Consider the following 26509-nt stretch of genomic DNA (forward strand, 5'->3'; position numbering starts at 1 on the left):
GAGTTCAATGATTTCAGTATCCTTTGTCAGGGGTTTGATTACTGAAAGAGTTTTTTCATCTTTTACTATAACTAGAAATAGCCATCTGGTCTAGGCAACAATGACACTGAGATGAAAGGCCCAGTTTACCAGCACTCAAATAGCCCATTTCAAATACTGCTCCAGAATACTTGCTAGATAACAGATTATAGTGTAAGGTGTTTTGAGACTTTTTCAAAGATTGACACGTACTATTTTAATGTATGATTTGTCAGTGTTGTTCGGACTATTACAACTGGCAGTGCTTAATTTGTGCCGGTGGCATAGATGCGCACAACGTGCGGTGTGTACTCTGTTTTAACTTTAAGCATTATCCAAAACTTTTGTTTGTTAACTCATTTCTGTTGGATAATTTATCTCAAACTCAGCGCTCTGCTTGCAGGCCCGGGCCAAGCCCCTCCCGGCTGCCTGTTTACAGCAGCGCACTGAAAGACAACAGAACAGCCAATGAAAACGAACATTCTGCGTTACTGGGCAGTATTTGATACATTCTGTATATTAACACATAATGTACACTTTTCATTGGTTGTTTGCCAGCCAATGAAATGGTCACTTGGTCACGTGTGGTGTGGGGGTTGGCACAGCGCCACCTACACTTTAGAGTTGTTAGGGCATGCTGGAGGTGGACTCGTCTTGTGACTGAGTCTGCTGTCTGATGTAGCTAGCCTGTGGCCCAGTTGTTTGCCTTGTCCTCAGCCCTTGGGGGTCGACGGATTGTTTGTTTCTTGTGTGGCACTGGCCAACCCGACCCCCCAGACCTGCAGAGACACCACAGCCAGCACCGACTCCCATCTCCAAAGGCAGCCGCAGCTTCAATCAATGGTAAGTTTGTGACGACATGAGGGATGAATACATAATAAATAACATCATGTAACTTGTGGCACACAAATTCTACTCCAATTCCCTCATTTCCCCTTACTCGTGCTTTCATGTTCCTCATAAGGATCTGTCTTACTTGGCTCCTTCCTAGATGATCTCTTTTCTCTCTCATTCCTTGTCACTTTTCTCTTGCATTCCTTGACACACTTTCGCATTCCGTTCCACTCCCCTTCCCTTCCTCCAAGACTGTCTTTTAACTCTTTTTGCATCACTCCTGTGCATTCGGTCTCTCATATCCAGGCTCTTGACGCTCTCCCTATCTTTTCTATTGGCTTTGTCTCTCTCCTTCAGTCTCTTAGTGCTGTCACTACATTCAATCTCTTGCTCTCATTTCACACTATCATTCGCTCAACTCAGCCTCTTCCATTTCCATGGACGTATTTTCTCTATTTCGCTCATTCTCGCCATGCGCTTAAATTTTCTCTCCCTGTTATTCAATGTTGATTCTGTGTCGCCCTTCTGCTATCTATCTCCCTGCGCCTTTCTGATTCAGCCTCTTCTCTTCCTCGCATTTGGTGTGTCGTACTGTTCATCATATGCGGTCCACCCCCCCGCCCTCCCCATAACAAAAAAAAATCGACCCTTTTTTTCGATCCTTTTGGAGTCGAAAAAAAGGCATTCAATCCTTTTGTTTTCGAACTTTTTGACCTAGAACCCACAAGACCTCCACATCAATATGCCAGCCCAGCACCTTGCTCAATACCCTACCTAGACGAGCCATCGCGATACTGTTTCTTCCTTCTAAACACTCCCTTATCCAGTGATCTTCAAACTATTTTCCAAACGTTCCGTGTTTGCCTCGATTCTCCTCCCGGACCATTATTGGTCTATCTGCATCTTTTATTACACTTAACCTGGCTCTCCCTATCATACTGTCAGTGAAACCTCCACCGGAAGCATTCAATAAATTAGCTTAATGGGCGAGTAAGAAATCTATTTTTGCAAGCTTCCCGTTGAGATGGCACATTCCCTGCTTGTTTCCGAGTCAGGGGGAGGTTGGTAACACCCGCCTCTATCTGAATAACCTATGAAGTACCAAATGGTCACAACATTGGCCCAGCGGACCCTTCACACTAATGAACAAACTGATGAGCTTGTGATTGATGAAATGAAAGAACCACATAGAAATGTTTGGCACCAGATTTCTCCTTACCAATGCACTCTCAATCGCCAAACATTCTTTCAAGCTCTATGATCTTCTATGCAATGACAACATAGATTTGCTCTTCGTCACAAAAACCTGGCTCTCAGAAGAACACAACCATATTCAAACCATTCCTGCAGGCCCAATAAGTCAGCCAGGAGAGGAGGAGGAATTGCTCTTATTCACAGAGACTCTGTCCAAGGTACAACTCCAATTTTCAATAACATTATGCAATGCAAATCTCTCTTCTTAATTTGCACTTCACAGTGGTGAACACTAAGCTTCCTTCATTTGTATATATGTTATCTTCCTTCACAGATAATCTGGTTGACCACCAGCACCTTGCCATACTGGGATACTTTTACATCTGGCTTCCGATGGAGGATTTTAAAATCTCTCTTGTGGTAGGTCAGAAGGAGGCCGACAAAGAGGTGGCATTTCTACCTGTGATTTTATTCAAATTATGAACAAAAGTTCTATCTATCCCTACCAAAAAGGTTTTTTTCCCTGCCTAACTGAAATCTAACTAGGGTGTTCGTCATCAGTGATGTAGTCCAAGTCAAACTAGCCCATCCTCTGTCCAAAATTGACCCTATGCTGGCACTAACACTATGGATTGTATCAACAAAACCGAAGGGGCGTTCCAGGAAATGACTCGCTTCTCCTGGAAAGGCCTTGTCAGCCATAATCTTGAGATAGTTCCTTGTGATGTAGTTCATCAGTTCCTTTAATTCTTCGAGGGGACTCTTCCACCTTCTCTCAAGTATCCCTTGTCTTGGTTTATTTATAGTTTCTCGTTTTCCCACTTGAGGATCTTGGCCTTTATTCCTCTTTATTTTGCCTCAATATCTCTCTCACTTGTACTTGTTTAACAGTTTCTCATTCTACGGAGACCAGAGTTGCTGGTCTCTCTTACCGCTTTATCTTCGAAATGTCTCCTTTTATAGGAACCACCATGTTGGTACTTCTGTTCCTCTTTGCTATTGCTTTGGTCATCGCAACAACTGAGACGAGAATTATCAGTCTTTTGAATTTCTTCATCATCTCTTCTGCTTTTGCTGGGATGAGTACAAGTCCCTTGATATTCGTTATATGTTCTGTGGATTTCACAGTTACTGAGACGAATATGATGAGTCTCTCTGTGTTAGTTACACTTGTTTCTACTGTTATAGTTACTGGGACGAGTGTGATGGATCCCTCAGTATTTGTGATTCTCTTTGTTGTTTAGTGCCTGCCTGTTGCCACTCCTAGGTGTCCCGCCATTCCCGTCACCTCTAGCTTGTCGGGTTGGTATTGCCAGTTCTTCCTGTGGGGGTCAGAATTATGCCGTCTCGACAAGCACTTCCAGCGCTTTCCTCCCCTTCTCTGCTTCGAGCTCTGCAGATTATTTTGCTGAATGGTCTCAGCGACATGGACCGACCACATGGTCGACCTCCTTGAGATCACGCCACCACGTGGCAATGATTGCCAAACACACACGTCTGCTCCCTGCTGGCTCCTGCACTGCTTTCTTTCTTCGCTCTCCACCTTCTCTCAACTTAGGACCTTCCTGAATGCCCTGGCTTCTCTGTCCCATGTTCCTACTTGCCAGGTTCCACCTGCTCGGTGAACACAACTTCTCCAGCATTGCATCTTTCATGGATTCACATGGTGTGAATATTTCCTCGTCAGGCTGGGAAACCTCCGTAACTTTAACTTGGCGTTTTCCTATGGAAAACTTTGACACTTTAGTGTCCTGTCAACATCGTTTTTGAGTGCTTTAGGCCCCACCAATAGGATGCCTGGTATAAATAGACCTGCCCCCCAGATTTCAACCGTCTCCAAACTGTTGGGATCACCTTTCGTTTTTGCACGTGCGTTTCGTTCGTGGGCTCGGATGTCGTCTGTCGCCCATAAGAAGTCTCTTTTTCGGCCTTGTGCTACCTGCGGCATGAAGAAGTTGTAAGTAGAGGATGGTCATATGGACTGTCTTTACTGTCTTTACCCTCATCACTCGGCAGATACCTGCGAGATATGTCAGGGGTTTTTGCAAAAAACCTTGAAGGACCGTAATCAACGGCTCATATGTTGGCTTAATGAGGGCACGTACCCGGCTTCTGAGGTGGGTTCGGCCCGGGGAAGCCAATCTTCCAGAAGGGCGCAGAAATCCGTGGAGCATTGGCGAGCTGCGTCGGCAGAACCCCCTGCTAAGAAGCATCGGGCCGCAGTGCCTGCGTCGGTGGTGGGGAGTGGCAGCAAGTCTTAATCGAGGCAGCATCAATCGAAGGGGGCAAGTGGCTCTTCGTTGTCCAAGCATGGTCAGCCAGACAAGTTCAAGGGGTCTGTTGGTTGCCCGAGAAGTCTACGGTGTCGGAGAAAGACCTGACGAAACCGAGGGAGTCTTCGTTAAAGCACCCGTCCAGGGACCATCACAAGTCTTCATCCAGTCGGAGTCTTCGAAGCATTGTTCCGGTTCTTCCAAGAAATCCGGTTCCCTGGTAAAATGGAGGCCAGGGAACATGGATCCCATGACGAGCTCATCGACTGTTGTTCCGTCGTCGACTGTAGTGCTGCAGTCTACGGTCCCGTCGTCGACGGTGGTGTCATCGGTCTACTGTGTCATCGCTGAACAGAGGGATGACACATGGGACACAGAGGTGGAGCAGCCCTGTAGTCCGGCTCACCCATCGCCTCCGGATGATATTGGGGCGCTCCTTGCCATGATGTCGAAAGCACGTCTGGAGTTTAGGCTGGTGCCTGAAGAGGAAGGTAACGACTGCTTCCTCTTTGACCATATGGGCAAGCGGAGGAAGGCGGTCTTCTCAGTGCTGATACTCGACCACATGTGGCAGGAGGGCCTGAGCACAATGCGAGACAGATTTCAGAGCCGGCTGTGAAAGGTTGCCTTGAAAAGAAGTTCAAGGCTCCGGAGTCTACCCCTAGATGCCTGGTGTCGCAGCCCACACATAAGTCCGTGGTGTCGGTGGCGGCCAGCCGTAAGGTCAGTAGCCAACATAAATGTGTGACACCTACGGACAGTGAGGCCAGGAAGCAGGACGATTTTGGTAAAAAGGTCTTAACAGTAGGGGCTACGATTGTGAAGGCTGCAAATTCATTGGCGATTATGGCCAGATATGATCGTGAAATGTGGCATCGGCTGGCCCCGATTCTGGAACATCTTCCGGAGCAACACCAAAAGGAAGCAATGCTGTTGGTTCGAGAGGGGGAGGAGGCCTCTAATCACAGCATCGATATTGCTATGGACCTGGCGGAGTCAGGTTTTAAACACATTAATAGTGGAGTGGTGCTCCGACGTCAGGCCTGGATGAAGTGCATAGACTTTCGCCCGGAGGTCAAGTCCAATAAAGTCATCGGCATGCCCTGTGTAGGCGAACACTTGTTCAGCGAAAAAATGGATGAGGGCCTGAATGGCATGAAAGAGGATACGGAAACCACTAAATCCTTGGGTTCCTTACAAAGTGATTGCTCTTTACGAGCTTTCTGTGGAGCCTCGGGGAATGCCCAGTTTGCTGCCTGCAGAGATCAGGGGTACGGGCGCTCCGGCTACTCTTCTCAAGGGTATCGGCGTCTGTCCAGTCGGCGCAGAAAGGGCTGATACTTCCACACTCGGCGGAAGAAGGGTTTGCAGTCCATGGCGTCCAAGGGGCGACAAACTAAATCTCAACAATGACTGCCATATGGACAATATGCTGGGGGGGGCAGGGTGCCATCCACGTTGACGAGTGGCAGAAGATAACATCAGATTGCTGGGTGTTGGACACGGTGCGCCTTGGCCACTCGTCGGAGCTCCGACGTCCTCCGCTTCCTATTCCGCCAGTGCATGGGCTGCAGCCACATCTTCAGATCCTGCGGCAGGAGGTGGTGCTCATGCTAGAAAAAGGGGCGATAGAACCAGTTCTGGTTCCGGAGCGGGGCCAAGGGGTGTACTCCCAGTACTTTGTTGTGAAAAACCCAACGGCAAGTGGAGGCCTATTCTAGATCTTCGGGCATTGAACAAGACTCTGCAACGCCTGAAGTTCAAGATGCTCACCCTTCAAGATGTCATCCGGTCGGTGCAGCCGGGTGAGTTCCTGGCGTTGTTGGATCTGCAGGATGCCTATTTTCACAACTGTATGCAGCGGAAGCGCTGAAGGTTCCTGTGGTTTGTGGTCGGAGCGGAATCAGTTTCGGGTCCTCCCATTTGGCCTGAAGTCATCCCCCAGGATGTTCACAAAGTGTCTGGCTCCGGTGTCAGCCTTCCTCTGGAGGGAAGGTAATCATGTGTACCCCTACCTGGACGATTGGTTGGTGAGAGGTTTGTGGCAGGAAAGGGCACGAGAGTCTCTCATGGCGACCATGCAGCTTTTGCAACGGCTGGGATTCGCTGTCAACTTCGAAAAATCGTATTTGATGCCATCCAGAGAGATAGTGTTTCTGGGGCCGCAGTTTCTTACCTGGCAAAATCTGGTGAGGCTGTGCAGCGAGCGTGTGGAAAAGTTGTGGGCCAAGGCAAGCGAGTAGAAAAAGGGCAAGGTAATCTCGGTCTGAGGTTACAGGTCGCTGTTGGGGGCCATGGCATCTTGTATCCCTCTTCTTCCCAATTGCCGCCTGTTCATGAGACCGGTGCAGGAGTTCATCGCTGACAGGTGGTCGCAGAGTCAGGGATTATGTTGGTGGTCAACAAAGGCTTGGTGGACGCCCTTCTCTGGTGGTCGGACACAGTCAGTCTTGTGCGGGGCATGCCCTTGATGGAGCCGGAGTTCCAGTTTACGATCGTAACAGATGCTACCCAGGTAGGATGGGGGTGGCACACCTCGACAGGTCACAGGTGCAGGGCCTATGGTCTCTGGTGGAGACTTTGTTACATATCAGTGTACTCGAGTTGAGGACGGTGCACTTGGCCCTGAAGTCATTTCTTCTGCTCATCCGCAGATCAGTGGTGGGGGTGTTAAAGGACAATACCACCACCACCAGGTTCTGTTTAAGGAAACAGGGGGACACACATTCCAGAGTCCTGTCGAAGAAGGCGCATGACGTTTGGCATTGGGCTCTACCTCAAGGGATCAGCATTGTCGCTTTCCATTTGCCCGTAGTTCTGGATGTTCAAGCGGACGCGCTCAGCAGGGATGCCAGTCAGCTGCACGAGGGAAGGCTGAAGGAGAGCAGGTGGCACAGATCTTCCGGCGTTGGGGGCATCCGCCGTTGGATCAGTTTGCTACAAGGGAAAACAAGCGGTGTCGGGAGTTCGCCAGCAGAGGGGCTCATCCCGAGTCATTGGGGGATGCCTTTTCATTCCTGTGGACGGATCTCTTTGCCTATGCGTTTTCCCCCCTTCCCGCTCATTCGGAGAACCATCCAGTGGATTCGGAAGTACCAGTGTCGGGTGATTCTGGTGGCCCCGTTCTGGTCCAGGCAGACGTGGTTTTCATCTCTTCTTCCTCTGGCGGTGGAGGAGCCGATTCGGTTGGGAGCAGATCCGGATCTCCTGTCTCAGGACGACGGCAGAGTGTGGCATCACGAACCGGCGTCCCTCAGCCTGGCGGCGTGGCTCCTGACCGCTCCGAGTTCGGTCATTTAGGAATACCCCGGGAGTGTCGACAGATTTTGGAGGCAGCGAGGGAGCAGTTTACGAATGTCTCATATGGGGCTAAATGGATGAGATTCTGTGAATGGTGTAAGGGTCATTCTGAGGTTGAGCCTTTGGACGTTTCTACAGCGCAGGTTCTCCTGTACCTGTTACACCTGGCTGAAGGGGGCCTGGCGTTGTCATCCATTAAGGTGCATTTGGCGTTAATTTCTAGGTTCATGAGAAAGCGCCATGCTGCTCCGCAGTTCAGTGATCGCTTGGTGAAACATTTTCTGATGGGGCTGTTTCGGACATTTCCTCCGGTGAAGAATTTTGCGCCGGTGTGGAGCCTTAATGTGGTACTTTTGGCTTTGATGAGGCCTCCTTTTGAGCCCTTTTCGACGGCTCCTTTGATGTTCCTCTCATGGAAGGTGGCTTTTCTGAATTGCAAGCACTGGTCATTGACCCGCCTTACCTCAGGCTTCTGAAAGACCAGGTTCTCCTGGCTACTAACCCACACTTTATTACAAAAGTGCCGTCAGCATTCCACAAACTTGCCTCTATTGCATTACCCACATTATTTGCTAATGCATCCACGCCAGCGGAAAAGCCCTGCATTCTCTAGACGTTAAGAGGGCACTGAAGTTTTATCTGACTCGCACACAGTGCTTCAGGAAGTCAAAGCAGCTGTTTGTGGTGTTTGGGCCCTCCAACAAGGGCCAATCCTTCTCCAAACAAGGGCTTTCCCCCTGGGTTTCCTCTACAATCTCGTTTTGTCACGCAAAATCTGGCAAGCCTTTGAGGGGGATTCCGAAGGTTTATTCTACGCGGTCATATTGGTGGGGCCTAAAGCACCCAAATAGGATGTTGATAGGACACTAAAGTGTCAAAGTTTCCATAGGAAAACAATAAGTTAAAGTTACCTAGGTTTCCCAGCCTGACGACGGGGAAATATTCACAGCATGTGAATCCATGAAAGATACCAACGCTGGAGAAATGGAGTTGCAGGTAAGAAACTACTCCCTTACTAATGCAAGTACTACTTTGGTTTTTATGCATTTTCGCTGGGTCCTCCCCAGCAGAGGATCTTTGGCCTTCTTCTTTTTGCCTAGAGTATTCTTTCTTACTCCATAATTTCCCCCCTTCAAAGTATTCTCTGTTTGCCATGGAGGAGTGATCATCATTACTCCTTCGCTCTTCTTTCTTCGCAGTGGATTTGTGTTGGATTCTAATATTGGAATTTGTATTATTCAAAGCTCTAGCACTTGCAAAACCTTCTAAAAGACACCCAACATTAACTAGACCATAAGAAACAAATCTAAACTGACACTCCACTGGAAAGTCTCTAAACATATCAAAACTCAGAATAGAGTACTGATGACCAACTCAACATTAATAAATGGATTAAACACCAGCCCGCATAGCATATCACCAAAAAAGCATTTCAAAACTTCATCAAAGAAACAAGTCGCCAAATAGTTTACTCCCAAATTGAATCTCATTAAGGAAAGAAACAGAAGCTTGAGAAAATCTGCAGCAGTCTTGAGACAACGTTGCTTAATATCAGTGATTGTGGTACTACAGAGCAGAAATTAAAGCAACACAAAAAAAACACGAACATTGTATCAAGTCCATGCAACGTGGCTGAAGGAAGTCTTCAAAAAAACTCCTATAACTATGCAATAACTCTGCCTCCATCACAAGGTACTTCCACAACTCAAATTCAACAAATCCATGACTACCTGGTTAGGAAAGAGATCAACAGTGCTCTACCGACCTAGGGAAGTAATATCTAGAGTCGTGCAGGTCGTTGCTGCTTTCCACCTTATTACCATCCTGGATTTGCTCTCTACAATCGCCTCTGGCAACTGTGACGTATCGACGGTAGAGCCTTTCCTTGTGAGGTCAGGGAGCGGAGCCCTCTAAGCAATACCCTCCCTGGGAATAAGGCAAGTACGGCCTCACCGGGAGAGACTCCTTCCATGTGGATAAGGAGTCCCATTCCCATCAGGACCTCCCTTTCAAATCCAACCGGGACTATTCTGTGGGAAGAGAACAAGAGAAATCTACCTACATGTTGTTGTGGTGTCTCAGAGCAAAACAAATATCTGTTGGTTACTGGGATAAAGAAGAACCATGAAGTCATGCAGAACAAGTATCTGTTAGGTACTGAAAGGAAGAAACCCAAGGGATGATATAAAGTATGCAAAAACAAGGGGGGTTCTGGGAGTTTATCTACTACAGCCTATATCCCGGGTTAGAGTCTCAACCAGAGTGTTTAGCTCACCATCCTTATACAGAAGAGAAATTTACACCACAAATTAGTCTTTGTCCTGCCGAAGGGCAGTCCAGCACCGAAATGCCTAGCAATTCTCTTCTGAACAAGAGTACCAACAGCAACCCCAGACACGTGTTTCGGCCTGGTTGGGCCTCGTCAGTGAGGTGGAACTGTGCCTCTCTAAGAACAGTGAGCAAGGGTTCCACGTCTGGATTACCCTAGTAATTTAGGGTGAAAACCCAGAAGAGAATTGCCATTGGGCAGGACAAAGACTTATATATATAGTGGAAATGTCTCTTCTGTGAAAGGATGATGAGCTAAAGACTCTGATTCGGACTCTAACCCGGGATATAGGCTGGTAGTAGAGAAACTCCCAGAACCCGCCTTGTTTTTACTTTTTACTTATATAAAGTATGCCACAAACACTGAGTCCCAAATGATCCAGTGGAAACCCCAAACCAGCGTAATAAAAGTGGGAGGAGGGAGCCTGGCGGAGAGAGAGAGACCCAGGAGTTTCAATTCAGCACCAGGAAGGGGAGGCAGGTGAATCTGCGAGAACGCTGACACCCAGCAATGGAAGAACAGAGGAACAGGGGCCCAGGAAGCACCTTTCCAAACACTGCCTATTGTGAGGCTGTGAAGCAGAGTGCCATCCAAGGAGGGACATGGCAGTGAGGAGTGGTGGCCGAGAGACTGGAAGGGAGGAAACCCCTCTCTGTGCAAATACCACTTACCAGGAAGCACACCAAGCAGCGCCTGAGACGAAAACAGAGCCGAGGACCAGACTTGTCCTGTGAGGTGGTGGCCAAGAAAGGGAGCAAGAGAGCATCTCTCTCAGTGCTGATACTCTTTCGAAGTACGCTGAAGCGTATCTGGTGAAGCAAAAAAACCAAGCATGAGAGCCACCTCAACGAGAGAGACAGGGAAGTCCAGGAGAACGCCAGTCCGGTGATGCGACTGCAATACAAGGAAGGTAACTGGCAGAGCAGGAGACCGGTGGTCATAACGATTGGCATAATCCTCCTAGTCGGCCTAGTATCAAAAACGAATGTAACAATTGGAATAATCATACTCATCTCAGTGGTACAAAGAGTAAAAAGAAGAGTAACAATAACTAGTGGGCTAATCATATTCGTCCCAGTATCAATGAGTGTGAGAATAACAACTGGACAGACCATACGCAAGAAAATTAAGAACTGCTGGGCTAATCATACTAGTCCCAGTATCGAGAATTATGAGAATTATTACTGTGGGCATCCTACTCTTCTCAGTGAGAGGAGCAGTAATCAAGATTGAGAATCACCATACTCCTACGTCCTGTCCCCTTTCCTCCATACTTGAGGGACATTCTGTCCTTCGGGACGGGACCGGAGCACTTTTGTCAAAAATCATCAAAAATGTTATTGTGGTCCTTTTATTTTTACGCGGGGTACTGCACGTGGCCGTAACCCCACCCTCCTGAGCTCTGCCCCGTGCATCGCCCTTCAGTCCTTTTCTCTGTGCGGTCAGGGCTGGACGCACTTGCATCGTTGGGAGTTTTTCTTTTTGGCTCCCATTGTCCTTCCTTCTTGCTCCAGTTCCTCGGTTGCCAGTCCTCTGTCTATGCCGGAGCGTCTGGGATTCGCTTCCTGTTCTTCGTGCAAGCGTCGTTTCGCAGGGACGGATCCTCATCCTGTTTGTCTGGAGTGTCTATGCCCGGAACATCGGTGGGACTCGTGCCTTTCCTGCGACTCCCTCTCTGTAGTAGGAGGTCTTGTTCAGTGCATTCATCCACCTCATTTGCAGCTTTTCATCGACAAGAAAAAGTGCCTAGTGAGTTCTTTACTTTTCTGGGTACCCCGGCCGGGGGACTCCTTCCTGGTGTCCTCTACTGCCGGGAGGGGCTCTAGAAGCTGTGTCACCAGGGATAAGGTGCCCCAAGGGCCTAGCAGACATACCGGAGATTCCTCCAACGGTTCTGACGGACCTGGCAGTACCGGACATCGTTCCGAGGTTCACCTTCACTGTGCTAAGGTTAAGCTCAGTTCGGCTGGGTATTGGGATACCAGGGTTCGCCCTGAGGTCTCCGTATCTGTAGCTCTCCCTGCTGATACCAGGGCACGCCCTGAGGTCTCCTCTTCTGGATTTTTCTGTACCGAGTCACAACTCGAGGCCCCTCTTAAGGGAGCTTTACGTACCAGGTTGAAACCTAAGGTTCCTCTTGTAGAGGCTAAAGTCTGTACCGACAAATCCAAGAGGCCTTCTCAGAAGGTCTTGTTGATATTGCCCTCAACTGTCCCACGCTCAGGGTCGTGGTGGTATCGGTTCTGTCGAGGGGGGATTATAGGACGGGGGCCACAGACCACATTCCCTCTGGTACAGGCTCGTCCGAGGTTCCTCCGTGGAGGTTCATTTTGAGACTGGTTCGAAGATGTCCACTAAACATCCGAGACCACCCGGTACCGGCTCTGCCGAGGATCCTTGTAAGGCTAAATTGTTACTTAAGTCCCCTGACTCCCCTGAGGAGACAATTGCCTCAGCTACCTATGTGACGCAGATGGTGACAAAATGGTGGCTCAACCTGCATGGCCTATGGTGGCCATTTTGGATACCTCTCTTACACCTACGTTTCACAACGTCTGGTGCTGGGGGCATTCCTTTCAGGGCTGAGTAGCCTTTTCCACGCCGCGTGGACAACAAAATCTGTTCCGCCCTTCTTTCGGTTGGCGTGCGCAGGCTCCGCTGCCTCATGCTGTCATCCTCCGCTCAACTGATCTATGTGGACCCGGCTGGTGGGGGACCCTCCTGGCAACCATCCTCCTTGCGTTCAAGTTTCAGATGCTCATGCGCTCTGACCCTATAAGGACGTATTTCAAGCGTCTATTCACTACTGTTCCACCCCCGGCTGTTCCGATTCAGGTTCTGGTGGTGCCATTCCCTCCACTGCTTCCTTCTGGACCTCCTCCATCCCTTTTTCCTCTGCCCCATTGTCTCCTATAGAGAAGTCACAGGAGGACCGGGGCAATATCTTAAAACCTGAGGCGGTAGGCCTGGGGGACCAGTTTTCTGTTTCCGCCTCGTTGATGTGCCTCAAGCGGATGAGTACAGCTATGAGCAGCCCCGCTCGGTGAGAGCATTCCCTGACCGGGAGGGGCTTGTGTAGCTCTGTTACCAGGGATTCCCCAGAGGTGCCTCAAGGGCCTAATAGGCGCACCGCAGTGTTCTCCAAGGGTCCTTCAAAGGATCTACCAAAACCGGACATGGTTCCGAGGTTCACCATTTGGGTGCGAAGGTTCAGCCCAGTTCGTCTCTGGCTCTGGATACCGGTTTTCACCCTGAGGTTTCTATTTCTGGAGCTTTCCAGACTGATACCGGGGTACACCCTGAGGTCTCCGTTTCTGGTGCTTGTCACACCGAGCCACGGCTCGAGGCACCTCTGAGGGAGCTATATGTCCTGGGTTAAAACCTAAGGTTCCTCTAAATACAGTACCGACAGAGTCTGGGGATCCTCTAAGGGTCCTGTTGGTAGGATACATTCCTCAACCGTCCTACGCTCAGGGTCGTGGTGGTACCGAGTTTGTCGAGGGGGCAAAGAAGGCGGTCAAGCAACATGCCTTCCAGTACCGGCTCTGCTGAGGTTCCTCCACTGGATGCTAATCCTGGAACAGTTCCTAGGATGTCCACTAAACACCCTAGCTCTGCCAGCACCGGCTCGGCCGAGGATCCTTGTTTCAAGGCTAAAATGTTACTTAAGTCCCCCGAGGAGACAGTTGCCTCATTTTCTCCTTTACGCAGTTCTCCTCAGGTGTTGACAAAATGGCACCTCATCCTCCTTGGTCCTCGGCGGCCACTTTGGATACCTCCCTTACAACATCTTGCATGAGATCTGGTGCTGGGAGCATTTGTTTGTGGCTGAGCAGCTTTTCCACGCTATTTGGACAACGGAAACCAGTTTATCGGTCCTTGCGAAAGCTTCAGCTAAGGCCCCTTATACACAGAGGTCAGGGTCCCAGACTCGGTCCTTCTCTGGATTCAGTGGGTTTCAGGGTCACCATGCGCGCCGATCTGAAGCTTCGGTTGGTGGCCTCGCCTAAAGCGGCAGTGGCAAGGTGGTTGGTTTTTCTCTCAGCCATCAGCCTCCTCTACAGGTACAGGTAGTCTCCCTGCTGATAAATCAAGCAAAAGTAATTTTTTGTGGGTCTCCCGAGACTCCGGTGGGAGGACGGATCTGGTCTCATCCGGAAGGGTGGCAGACCATCACTGAAGACCGGTGAGGCTTGTCCATCGCTCAGGCAGATTTTTCGCTGCCTTATCCTCCTACCCCACCCTCAGAGCAGAGGTACAGAAACTTCTATACCTCAGGGCGGTGGAATCGGTTCCCCCTCGGAGAGCGCGTTATTATGCCAGTCTTTTTCAAAGTGCTTAAACTCAACCAGGCTGGCCTGCGCACTATCTTCGAACTTTCCAAGAGAAATTCAGGTTGATCACGCCCTGCCAAATAAAGTCTTCTCTTCGGAAGGGCGACTGACATTCTGATGTGGAGTCTGCATGTGAAATATCATCAGTTCTCTGTGGGAGCAGAACACTTATTAGAGTACTCCCTTTTTGGTCTAGGCTCTGAGACACACCAGAGACTCCACCGAGGGCCCCCACAGTGGGTCTGCCAATACCAGATCTTCTTCAGAGGTTCCCCATTTGGGGCTAAGGTTGAGCCCAGTTTTGTTGTGGCTCTGGATACCAGGATTCGCCCTGAGGCTTGTTGCGAACTGTTCTGAGTCTTGGCTCAAGGCCCCTCTCGAGGCAGCTATGTGGACCGGGGTTAAACCTGAGGTTCCTCTTCTTGGGGCTAAATCGGACACCAACAGAATTGAGGGTCCTTCATCAGGGATCTTGGCTGTAAAGTATATCCCTCAGCCTTCCCACGTGCACAGCTGTTCTGTTGAAGGGGCAAAAGAAGGCGGTTGCGCACCACAGGCCTTCCAGTACCGGTTCTGCCGAGGATCCTCCAATAGAGGCTAATTCTGGGGCAGCTCCAAAGGTGTCGAGTAAACACCCTAGATCTGCCAATACCGGCTCTGCCGAGGTTCCTTGTTTCAAGGCTAAGATGGCACGCAAGGCCCCTGACTCCCCTGAGGAGACTATTGCCTCACTTGCTCCTGTGATGCAGTTCGCCCCTGGTGTGCGAAAATGGCGGCCCAACCTCTGCGGGCAATGGTGCCCATTTTGAATACCTCCCTTACAGCAACAGGGTAGTTCATGTTCGCACAGATAATTAGGTGGCAATGTTTTACTTCAACAAGCAGGGCGGCACAGAACCTCCTCTCCTTGTGGATCTTGCCATACAAATTTGGGCAGGGCCATCCAGCATATTGTTTGGCTCCAGGCTGTACACATCCAGGGTCACCTCAATATGACCGCAGATTCACTCAGTCGCCAGTTGGCATCTGTTACGAGTGGGACAAGAACAGTATTGTCCTCTCCAACATTTTCCATCAGTGGGACACTCAAGAGGTGGACCTCTTTGCAACTTCTTCAAACAAGAAACTGCCAATAGGTCGCTCTGTAAGCCCAGGAGCACATCGAACTGCACTCTTCTGTTCAAGGCTCCTTGGTGGCCAATTAGATTCTGTTTTTCAGAACTACAGCTTTGAAGGTATTGTGTCCTCCGACGTATTCCTTATCTTGATAGATCATCTCTAGCTTGCTGTCCTCGGAATGTTTTTTTCAGTAGAGGGCGCTGCGCGTCGATGTCCCTCAAGCCGATGTCCCTCGACAGACTCTTTATCGGCGCCAACGTCATCATGCGTATAAATAGACTCGTGCAGCGTCCGTTGCTCAGTTCCGTTTTTCCGCGCTTCGTGGGCCACGGAATCGCGTTGCTCAGTTCGTTACTCAGAGAATATATTCATTATTCCTAGAGAATAAACCAACTCTTACTCGATGGCTTCCTCATCCGAAAAGACGACTCCACGGTCCGGCTTCAAAAAATGTCGAGACTGTGGAAAGAAAATGTCGTTGACAGATCCTCAGAGGATCTGTTTGTGGTGCCTGGGATCGGAGCACCAATGTTCGGAGTGCGAGGACTGCATGTCCATGACGGCGAAAGCTTTGAAGGAGCGTAAGGGGAAGCTTGAGAGAGGTAAGACAGTTAAAACTCCTTCGAAAGTTTCCTCGGCAGAGTCGAGACATTCGTCTCCTCGCTGACACAGGAAACATTCTCGGTCTAGGTCTCGAAGCAGCTCCCACCACTCTTCGAGATCCAAGCATTCAAGTAAGAGACATCGAAGATCCCTTTCATCGTCTTCTTCTGTTTCTCCGGAAAGAGTCACCTGCCCCACAAAACAAAGCTCTCAGGCTGAGTGGGAGGAATTCCGTAAAAGGATGCTTAGCGTCTTCGAGAAAGCGGCCTCGACCCCCTCGAAGACAGCTGAGGGTGATACCCTGGGTGAAAGGCCCGAAAAATCTAAACACTGCTGTTAGGCAGAAACCTGTGCAGTTCTCTCTGGGACCACTGCAAAAGATTTAAGACTACAGGTGTTTGGCAGTAAACCCACTTGGTAGCAGTCTGTACCACACAGATTCACTTGGTAGCTGTGGCTGAGCAGTCAGACTTCCCTCAAGAAGAGTTAGGCAGTATAATGAGTATTCACAATAGGTCAAAAGAACACAGTAGAACAAGTAAACACTGACCAGAGCTTGGTGTAAAAGAGATATAATTATTTATTTAAAACTACATCTAATAAAACACACAGGCACTAATGTTAAGCAGTTCAAAAACACGGTCACTAAAAGATATACACTCCCTTAAAAGAATATTAGACAATTCTTAAGTAAAGCCCCACTTATTTTCAGACAGCGGTGAGCGCTTAACGCAGATGGCACTCTAATAATTCGTTTTAAAAAGGGAGAGAAAAGCAGAGTATACATTGAAACAGATCCCAACACTTTCACAAGAACACAACAAGAGAGCAAGGCAAAGTAAAACCGTGAAGTTAGAGTTCAGAAGGCCGGATCCACTTTAAGAGGACCAGAACGAAATGTGTCCAAGGTCACACGGTTGAAGTGCACAAAAAGTCTTGCAAAGGTTCAAAAAAGAGTTGGACCAAAGAAAGGGACCAGTTAGATGGTAGACGGCCAGCCCAGTCCAGAAGGTTAAGGGATTATTATTACCTTGTAGCAATCTTTAGAAAGGGAGGCCTGGCGGACACGGTACCTTAAAGTGGTGAGAATATTCCAGCGGGGGCAGTTGTTCCTGGCAGCGGATGCAAGTCTGTGCTTTGTCCGGGGGCAGAGAGGATCTCGTCGGGGAGGAAGACAGGAGTCCGTTGCACTACCAGGAAAGAAACCAGCCGCGGATTTCTCAGGTAAAAGGAGCGGTCCTTTTATTCATGGTCCAGTGGTAAGTGGCTATCCGGTTGCCGGGGTGCTTGGCACGGGCAATTCGACCACAAGACGTCCTGGGATGCGAGGAAAAGAAGGTAAACTGGTGGTGCCCACCAGTCAGGGGAAGAAGCCTCTCCAGCCGGGAGATCATCTCTGTCGTTGGGAAGTGGTGAGTCGGTTCCGCAGGGCTCCACCGGTGGTGTTGTCGTGGTAGGTCGGCTCAGCTTCTCCCTCGTCGGATTCTCAGGTCCTGTGGCAACTTCTGAAGTTCCAGTCCCCAAAGCCTTGCTTTTATGCAGCACACCCCCATTCACTCAGCCTAGCTGTCAATCAAACATGCTAAGTGGTGAGCCGGCCGGCTCGCCACTTGGGCCAATCACACAAGAGTGCGACTTGAGTTACCATGGTAACTCAGTCCAGGGTGCCTAAACCCCCTCCGACACCCCCTGTGGTACCCAGACAGAGTGGCACCACTTTTGGAGGCTTCTGTGGAGAAGCCCGCCAAAAAAGTGGAACAAAGGGCTCGACTTGGGTTGGAGTCACAGAAGAGAACACAAACGCCATTTTTGAATAGAGTCCTGGCAAATAGCCAACCGGCGAATTAATATTAATTAAATAAACCGGCGGTATGTTGAGGCTATGATAATTAAATAATTAAATTTGGTAGCCTCGAACAATGGGAAAATCCCATAGGGATGTATTCGCAGTCGAATATAAAAAGTAGTATCCACTGCCACCAGCCAAAACACGATCAGGGGGGACGGAGACGTGCCCCCTCGACTAACAGACCCCGGGGCAATCGAATTGCCGTGACCAGTACGTCCACAATATGATGGTTTGTACCGGTTTCTGTTAATAATTTGGGACTAGTAAAGCCAATGGTGACTTTACATGCCCTGGGAGACAGTAGTCAGTCCCAGGGTATGGAGTCTATGGTGGGGTGTCACTATGACGCCCCTATGTCGCTGCACGGAGGGTGCTGTGTAACACACATAGTAAAAACACATGAGACCCTATGGAGTAAAGGAGCCCATAAAACACATTAACAGTCAAAGGAACACCATAAATCATGTCCAAGAGTGGGAGAAAAAGAGTCTCACTCTTGGCAGGAGAAAAAAACAAACTCCAGAAATCCAGCAAAGCTGCTGGGGGACTCACTAGGTTAGGAAATTCAGCCTAAAGAGAGAATTCTCCCTAACAGCCGCGAGTTGTTGCACCGGGCGAAAGAAACTACTCGAGAGCATCATGAACCCTCGAGCAAAGGCACTGTGCCATCGACGCCATAGTCAAAGGTCCCTTCGACGCATAAATCTGCGTCATCAATGCCATTATCGAAGGGCTCATCGACGCATAGGTCGATCGAAACGACGCCGTCTTCGACGCCGAAGAAGAGCAAACCCACGGCCGTCACTACCTCACAGTCAGTGGTCATACCCAGAGCCTCTATCATGACGTCGAGGTCATCGACAACCTTCCAATCTTCTCGACACCTTTTTCGGTGTTTTTGAAGCCTTTAACGTCCACGTCGACGACGTTGACGTTTTCCCAACCGATTACGACAAATTTAGCCCCTTCTACTCTGGAAATGGGATTTAAGCCATTTCCAAGGTCTGATCATTTCAGACCTTTGTCTTCAATTTGTGAGGAAGGGGAGGATTCAGATCAAGAAAGACCCTTTGGGGTGCAGAGATCTGCAACACCAGCACCAGAGGAATTTACCTCTGAGGAAAATAGGTTGAAGGACCTTAGAGAATCCCTACATGAGGCAAGTGGGTTAGATACTTCCACAGGAATAGAATTTGCCAAACCAGACCCAGGGGAACATGCTGAAACCCTTTACTGAATTTTAATGGCAAGAATTATAGAATTCATGGGTTGGTCTACACCTTCACCTGCATTCCAACAGGATTACCTTACAGACATCTTAGTCAAAGGCCCACAGGAGGATCCTGTGGTTCCATTTCACGCTGCATTACAAAGAAAAATATTGGCTAACTGGGAAACTCCTGAGGTTATCCCGGCGGTTAACAAAAAGTTATCAGCCAAATATATAGGGTATCTACTACTGACCTGGAATTTTTGTCTAAACATCCAACTCCAGAGAGTCTGGTTGTCCAAGCAGCAACTGCATCAGGCAGTAGATCGGCATCCCCTACTGTTCCACAGGACAGGGATGACAAAAGATACAACACTATGGCTAAGAAAGTTTTTTCTGCATGTAGCATGGCGTTGAAATCTATTAACGCTACATGTACGCTCTCAAGGTTCAGCCATACACTTTTGGAGTGTGCTTCATCAGCGGCTTACTGCCTCCCAGAGGGAGAAGAAAGGGAAGCGTTTCTAAACATCATTAAGGATGGTAAAGACGCAATGTGCAAATCCCTTCAAACTGGCATTGATTCTGCTGACAGCATCAGTAGGGCCATGGCGGCAAGTACTACAACCCGCAGATTTAGCCAAACAACAGGAATTGGCGCATGCCTTCCTATTCCTCCTCAACACGTCATGTGAGCCTCTGTGACCATCTTGTTCATTTTTGAAATCACATTTGGTAAACCTCTCCTCAAATCTCTGGGTATGGTGCGCCATATAAATAATAAACTAACTAAAACCTGTGGCCAACCGAAAGGACCCAGATAATTATCTCCCAATCGCAAGCACAGCTTTCATTGGCAAAATCCTCGAAATTAATATACCGATGATTTAGGAATATGTCAAGATCAACAACCTTTGAATCGCAACACAGACTCAGTAAGGCCATTGAGCGAAAAGAATCCACACTTGCTAAGTCATAGTGAGAGCAATGTATAACTACTCAACGAGTGCACTCATCCTTATGTACATTTCTTCTGCTTTCGACACCATCAGTCAGGTGGTCCTACTATGAAGACATTGGGGTAAAGGGAAGCATGCAACACTGGATCATACCCTTCCTCACAAGAGAACAGGAAATCACTCATGGCCGCTTTCAGATCCCCGCCTCACAACCTGACATGCAGAGTACCCTGGGGTTCCAAGCTTCAGCCTTTTCTCTTCAGAATTTATATGTCCCCCTCCTGGAGCTCATCAGCAATAGGAGTATCACATGTTTTAACTATGCAGATGACACACACATTGTCTACTCACCCTTCGAAGGGCAAGCCTGACCCTCCGCACATGCCTTGCACATGTGGTCTCTTAGATGACATCTAACAGGCATAAGCTCAACTCATCCAAAACAGAACTGTTCAGGAAACTAGTCATTGGTTGGCTACTGGATAAAACCAATCCCAAGTCGGACTAAGACCACGATTACTGTATATACTGTACATACCACTCAAATGTTTATTGTATGCTCTAACTACCTCTGACTGTATATATTGTATATAACTGCAAATTCTATATATATTGTACTTTTTGTAACCTGTCCTTAAGCGCCCTTTTACTCCTGGGTCTGCAGCGCTATATAAATAAACAAACAAACTAACTTATGATCTGCTCTTCATTTCCACCTAACCCTGCAGAAAGGTCCAAGGTGGATGCAACGTTCCCTTGCCTACCGCCTACTTCTACTGTGAGAAATCTCTGAATCACTTTGAACAGAATATGTACATTGCAACTACAGGTTCAAGCCATTGTAAGGCACTGCTTCTTTAAACTCTGCTCCCTATGACACATCTTTCCCTATCTGACTGTCACACAAAGACCATGGCTGTTCTCTCACTGGTTCTTTCAAGAGCTGACTACGCCAACAGCCTTGGTCTTGGACACCCGAAATATCAACTCAACAGTCTCCAAACCATGGCAGCCAAATTACTCTTGAGACTAAAAAAGATAATAGCTCATCATGCCAGTACTCTACATACTTCACTGGGTCCCAATCTAAAAGAGGCTCCACTTCAAAACTCTTTACGTTGCTCACTATGCCTCCGCAACCTATCACTAGGAAGCACTTCCAGAGACGTTTATCCTTCATTCGGAATGCTGAATAAACAAGAATACCTGCCTTACTCTATAATTACGTAAAAATCAGCAGTCTTTGGACTGTGAATACAATCTGTTTGTTGCCGTAAGCGACAGTCTACGCGACAGTCTACACCTTTGTCATTTCATATTTTAGGTACCAACAGTTAAAAACCCACTACAAATATGGGTCTGACAGACGCATCACAAGGACAACTTGGCATTGCCCGCTCTGCGGTGGAAGCCTTTCCCAGGAAGGGAGCAAAAGGTGAAGAAAAGGCGATTTTATTCCATGCACTTCCTGATTCGGAAGAAGAACCTCAAGTGGAAGAAAATCATTGAACTCTGTGACCTGGTGGAAGGGGTCATCGGACACATTAAGACATGTTACATTACTTTAATGAAATTGTTAAAAAGGCATATATTTCCCTAGTACTAAACGGAGCACCCTACCTATCGGAATTAACTAAAGGTCCTTGCCGTCAGGAAGTCCAAAAGTAACTGTCCTCTGTCTCAACCAGAACTCTTCCTGATCCTACCACTAACGTGATAACTCAAAAAAGGTCAAAAGAATGTCACTCATCTCTTGGTCGTCTCTCTTCTTGCCTTTCCTCCAGCAGCTTTGTCTTTCAGTCTCTTATATCCTGGGATTATTGATAGTGTTTAGCCTCATTCTCTTGCGACTTCCTTCATTAGCTCCTGTAGCTCTTCCCATATACTTAGTACTTTCTTTAATGCCAGCTTTGCGACAATTTTCCATGAAGTACTGTCTTACCTTTGTGTCTTCAGTCGTATAGTGTTTATATACTTGAGTGCAAATTTTCCCAGGGTTTTGTATGACGTGTCAACTATAGTTTCCCCTCTCCTGGGTTCTTGGCAGTCGATTGTCTCTTTTCTAATTCTGTTCCCTTAACCGTCTCTTTTCACAACATGTGTTACACTGATTTGTGTTGGGCTCTCTCCTCTTCTTAAGGCTGTGTACGTGGGGTTTCTCCCTTCCTCTCAGGGTATTTGCTTCCACTTTTTAGAAGTTTCCCAGCGTTATTAGTCCAGCATTGTATTGACTTGATATAACTCTAATTCCGCTCATGCAATGTATGACTTTCATACTGGAGATTGTACAAAGTTTCTCTCTTTCCCATACTTTGCCTCTGCATCTTTCCGGCTTTTCTGTTCTACCCGGATCCTCCTCTGACGCAGAGGAGCCTCTTGGGGCTTGGCGCGCAATCTAGTACTCTGTTACATGATTCCTTTTCTCCTTGTCTGGTCTCACCAGCATCTCGTTCTCAGCTCCTCTGCAGCAGGATGCTGTCTACAGACACAGGCAGCCGGAAGCTGGTATCACTCGCTCTTGGGCAGTCGTGGCGTTGTTTGCTGGGTCGTTCACCCACCATGGTCTTTGGTTCCCGTTCAGGCAACAGTTCTCTTGTTGCAGGTTTCCTCAGCTCTCTGGCATCTCACTCTGGTGTTCCTCCACTGTCTGATGTTGCGGGCTCTGCGACTTAGGTCTGCTCCGTCTCTCCAAGTCGTAGTCACGTCATGGGGCTTCCTCTGATTACAATGCTCTCTCTCCTCCAAAGAGCTACTCGTCCCAGTTTTATGCGCATCTTTTTTAAAGAGACATTTCCTTTTTCAAATGGATTGTTTCCTCCCACGTATTCCTCTTTTAATATTTTTTTTTTCAGCATCAGCTGCTTCAGAAAAGAAATTGCCGACTGAGGGTACTCTGCACTGGTCCCATCGACTAAAGGGCCTCCGTCCAACGTCATCACCAGTATATATAGCATGTGCTGCACCTGTTGGCTTCAGTTTTGTTTTTATGACGCAGCTTTTGTTTTGAGAGAATTACGGAAAGCTTCGTTTCTTCGAACTTAAATCTGAGAAAACATCTTAACCATCTGCTCCTTCGCATAAGACTGGTTTAACAAAATGTCAAGATGGTGTGGCAAAGATTTCGATTACCGATCCCCACCGCATATGCCTATGATGCTTGGGCACGGAGCACTGCACGACGGACTATGGTTCCTGTCAGTCAATGACCAATAAGGCTCTAAGGGAACATAAAGGTAAATTAGAAGTGGGTAGGACCCCTTCGAAATCTCCTTCAAGTCTTTAAAGAAAAACTGTCATCCGACAGGTTGAGGGATTCTCCTCGACGGAAGAGTTCCAAAAATAATCCCGATCCAGGAGTCAGTCACGTCACTCTTCATCTTTTTCAAAGAAAGCAGAAGAGGCGTTCTAGATCTCCTTCAACCTTGAGAGATTTCTCTTTTAAGAAGATCACATGCCCGACCAAATCCTCCACTCTGGCTCAGTGGGAAGAGTTTCGGAGAGAGATGCTAGCAATATTTGAGAAGGAGGCCCTTACCCCCTCAAAGGAAAAGAGATGCCATGCCCCGGTCACTCTGCATAACTGAAAAAAATGCATCTTAAAAAAAGCATTGAATGCATTTTTTTTCCTTCTCTTTAAATGGGGGGGCATAAATCCTCCTTTTTTAACCTTTGAAACCTGTTATAATTCAAATACACCCTTTACCGTAAAAAAATGCATTTGATGCTTTTTCTTTTTAATGCTTTTTTTCCTATGGTATGGCTTTCGATGCTTTGGAATTCGATGCAATGACTCTATACCCACCGGAAGCCACCAAGGCCTCGAACCGACAAGCAATTGTCGAGGGCTTCGACAAGTTGAGAATCCAGCCCTTCAAGAGCATTATCGACGAAAAGGATGTTGACATCTTTGACACTAACCTGGTCTAAACCACCAACGCCTGTGGCATCGGAGTCGTTGACTTTTGTGTTGAGAACATCAACACCAGGGTCGAAAGCTTTGATGTCATTGGCCTCAAAGCTGTCATCGACTGCAAGTTCGAAGCTGCCAACGGCACAAGAGAATGCGTGTAAAACATTGCCAAAGAAGGATTTATTTAAGGCATTATCCTCAATTTATGAGGTACATGAGCCTTCTGATGACAACACTCCTCCTTTTGGCCTACAGTATGGTCCTCCAACTGTCCGAAAAGCCTTAATATCTGAGGAGTCCAGAATTAAAGATTTATATGACAACCTGCAGACAGCCACTGGTGTGGATACATCACCTGAGTTAGAGTTTGGAAAACCAGACCCTTCTGATCACACTGATGCCTCATATAGGCAATTAATGAGCAAGTTAGTGGAGTTTTTAGGATGGAACTGTCCTGCTCCCCCATGATTCAACCAACATCCTGAACCAGGGTCAACAGAAAGATCCTATCTTGCCCTTTCATATTGCTCTGCAAAAAAGGGTTAGATTAAATTGGAAAACACCAGAGACTATTGCTGCAGTTAACAAAAACTTCTCAGAGAAGTATCGGTCATCAAGCAGTGACCCTAAATATTTGCCCAAGAATCCTGCACCAGAAAGTCTGGTAGTCCAGGTGGCAACAGCCACTAAACAGTCGGCATACCCCAATATTCTGCCAGACGGGGACAACCAGCGTGTGGACGCTTGGGCTTGGAAAATCTTCACAGGAGGGAGCATGGCCTTGAAGTCTGTCAATGCTTCTTGTGCTTTGTCAAAATTCACGTTCACCCTGTGGGACTGTGCAGCAAAGGCGGCTGACGGCTTCCTGGCTGTCGTTAAAGATGGAAAAGAGGTAAAGAGTGATTGCCTACAGTCAGTTCTGGATACTGCAGACAGCATGTGCAGATCCATGGCGACAAGTACCTTACTACGCATATTTGCGTGGTTGAGAAAGTCCGGGTTTGCACCAGACGTGAAATCCAGACTTCTCAATATGCCTTTTGACAGCTCTCATCTGTTTGGCAGCAAGGCTAACGAAAGCCTGGAGAAGCTGCATACCTCTAAACCGGCAGCAAAGTCTCTTAGCACCACAATCAGGCAGCCTCAACATTCGTACCCTAGTACATCACTTTGGAGGTGTAGGTCTTTTTGGTTCTACTCCTCAGTTGGAAGAGCGAGAGGAAAGGCTAGTCATAGAGGCCAGAAAAGATTCCCTTGTGGTGGATGAGGGAGAGGTACTTAGTCTGCCCAAACACCAGCTGCATTACCTTCAGCCACTGTTTAAGCCACCTCTACACCACTCTGAGGTCTTAACCTCCATGACCCCTATAGGAGGCAGACTCACAGCATCTGAAAGTATGGCGGGGCATTACTTTAGATGCATGGGCTTTGGAAACTGTAGCCCAAGTTTACCCTTTCTAAAAAGGCCTCAGGATCATCTACCAGGGATCAACTCATTCAAAATTCCAGAGGCGCTCCTTGTGCAGGATATTTTGACCCTGCTAGAGAAAGGTGCTGTAGAACTAGTACCTGTAGGGGAGAGAGGAACAAGGGCTGATACCCCCCTTATTTCCTAATCCCCAAGAATGAGAGGATTGAGACACATATTGGACTTAAGAAACTTGAACAAATTCTTCAGGAAGGTCAAGTTCAAGATGGTTACCCTTTCTCAAATCCTTCAGGCCCTCCAACTCCAAGACTGGATGGTGTCATTGGACCTTCAGGATGTTTACTTTCATGTGCCTATCTATCATAAGCAAAGTACTTTTCAGTTTAGAGTTCTGCCATTTGGGCTGACCTCCGCTCCAAGGGTCTTCCAGTTAATGCCGGTGGTGGCAGCGAGTCTCACTAGAGGGGGGATTCACGTCTACTCTTACCTGGACAATTGACTGATCAGGGCTCGCTCTCCCTAACAGTCCCTGCAACATCTCTTCATAACCTACCACACGCTCCACAGACTGGGCTTCTCCCTCAATTTTAAGATGTCCCACATGATACCATCTCAAAGGCTCCAGTTCATCAGAGCAGTCCTGGATACATCCTCAGGGAAAAGCCTCACCACCTGGAGTGAGGGCTCAACACATTCTGCAGATGGTCAACACATTTCAGAGTGCCCAGCATCTCCCAGCCTTCGACTTTTTGAGGTTGCTCTGCCTCATGTCATCCTGCATTTTCTTGGGGCCAGGGGCTCGCATGAGGATGAGATCCCTTCAATGAGCTTGCAGGACCCAGTGGTCTTAGTTTTCAGGAGGGATGTCAGACCTTCAAGTTCCGAGCAGAGTCGCACAGAATCGCCTGTGGTGGGCTTGCAAGGACAACATTCTGAAGAGAGAACCTTTTTGGTAACCATGGCCGGAGATAATAGTAGTTACGGGAGCCCACGCCAACAATCTGACAGTCAACGGTCATTGGTCTCCATCATAGTCCAAACATATCAACCTTTTATAGCTGAGGGCAATCAGACTAACGCTGAAGTCGTTTCTGCCCGATGTACGGGGAAAGAATGTCCTGATAATGATGGACAACAAAGTGGCCATG

At 48.1% G+C, this 26509-nt stretch overlaps 1 protein-coding gene across 5 annotated transcripts in view; it reads left to right on the forward strand.

The window, feature by feature from the left end:
* Positions 1–26509, forward strand: part of STRBP (spermatid perinuclear RNA binding protein) — a 1497608-nt gene that overhangs the window by 614405 nt on the left and 856694 nt on the right. The gene's annotated exons all lie outside the window — the stretch shown is intronic.

The sequence above is a fragment of the Ambystoma mexicanum genome, chromosome 8, assembly GCF_040938575.1.
Source record: "Ambystoma mexicanum isolate Mex_15411 chromosome 8, UKY_AmexF1_1, whole genome shotgun sequence".
Classification (NCBI taxonomy): Eukaryota; Metazoa; Chordata; class Amphibia; order Caudata; family Ambystomatidae; genus Ambystoma; species Ambystoma mexicanum.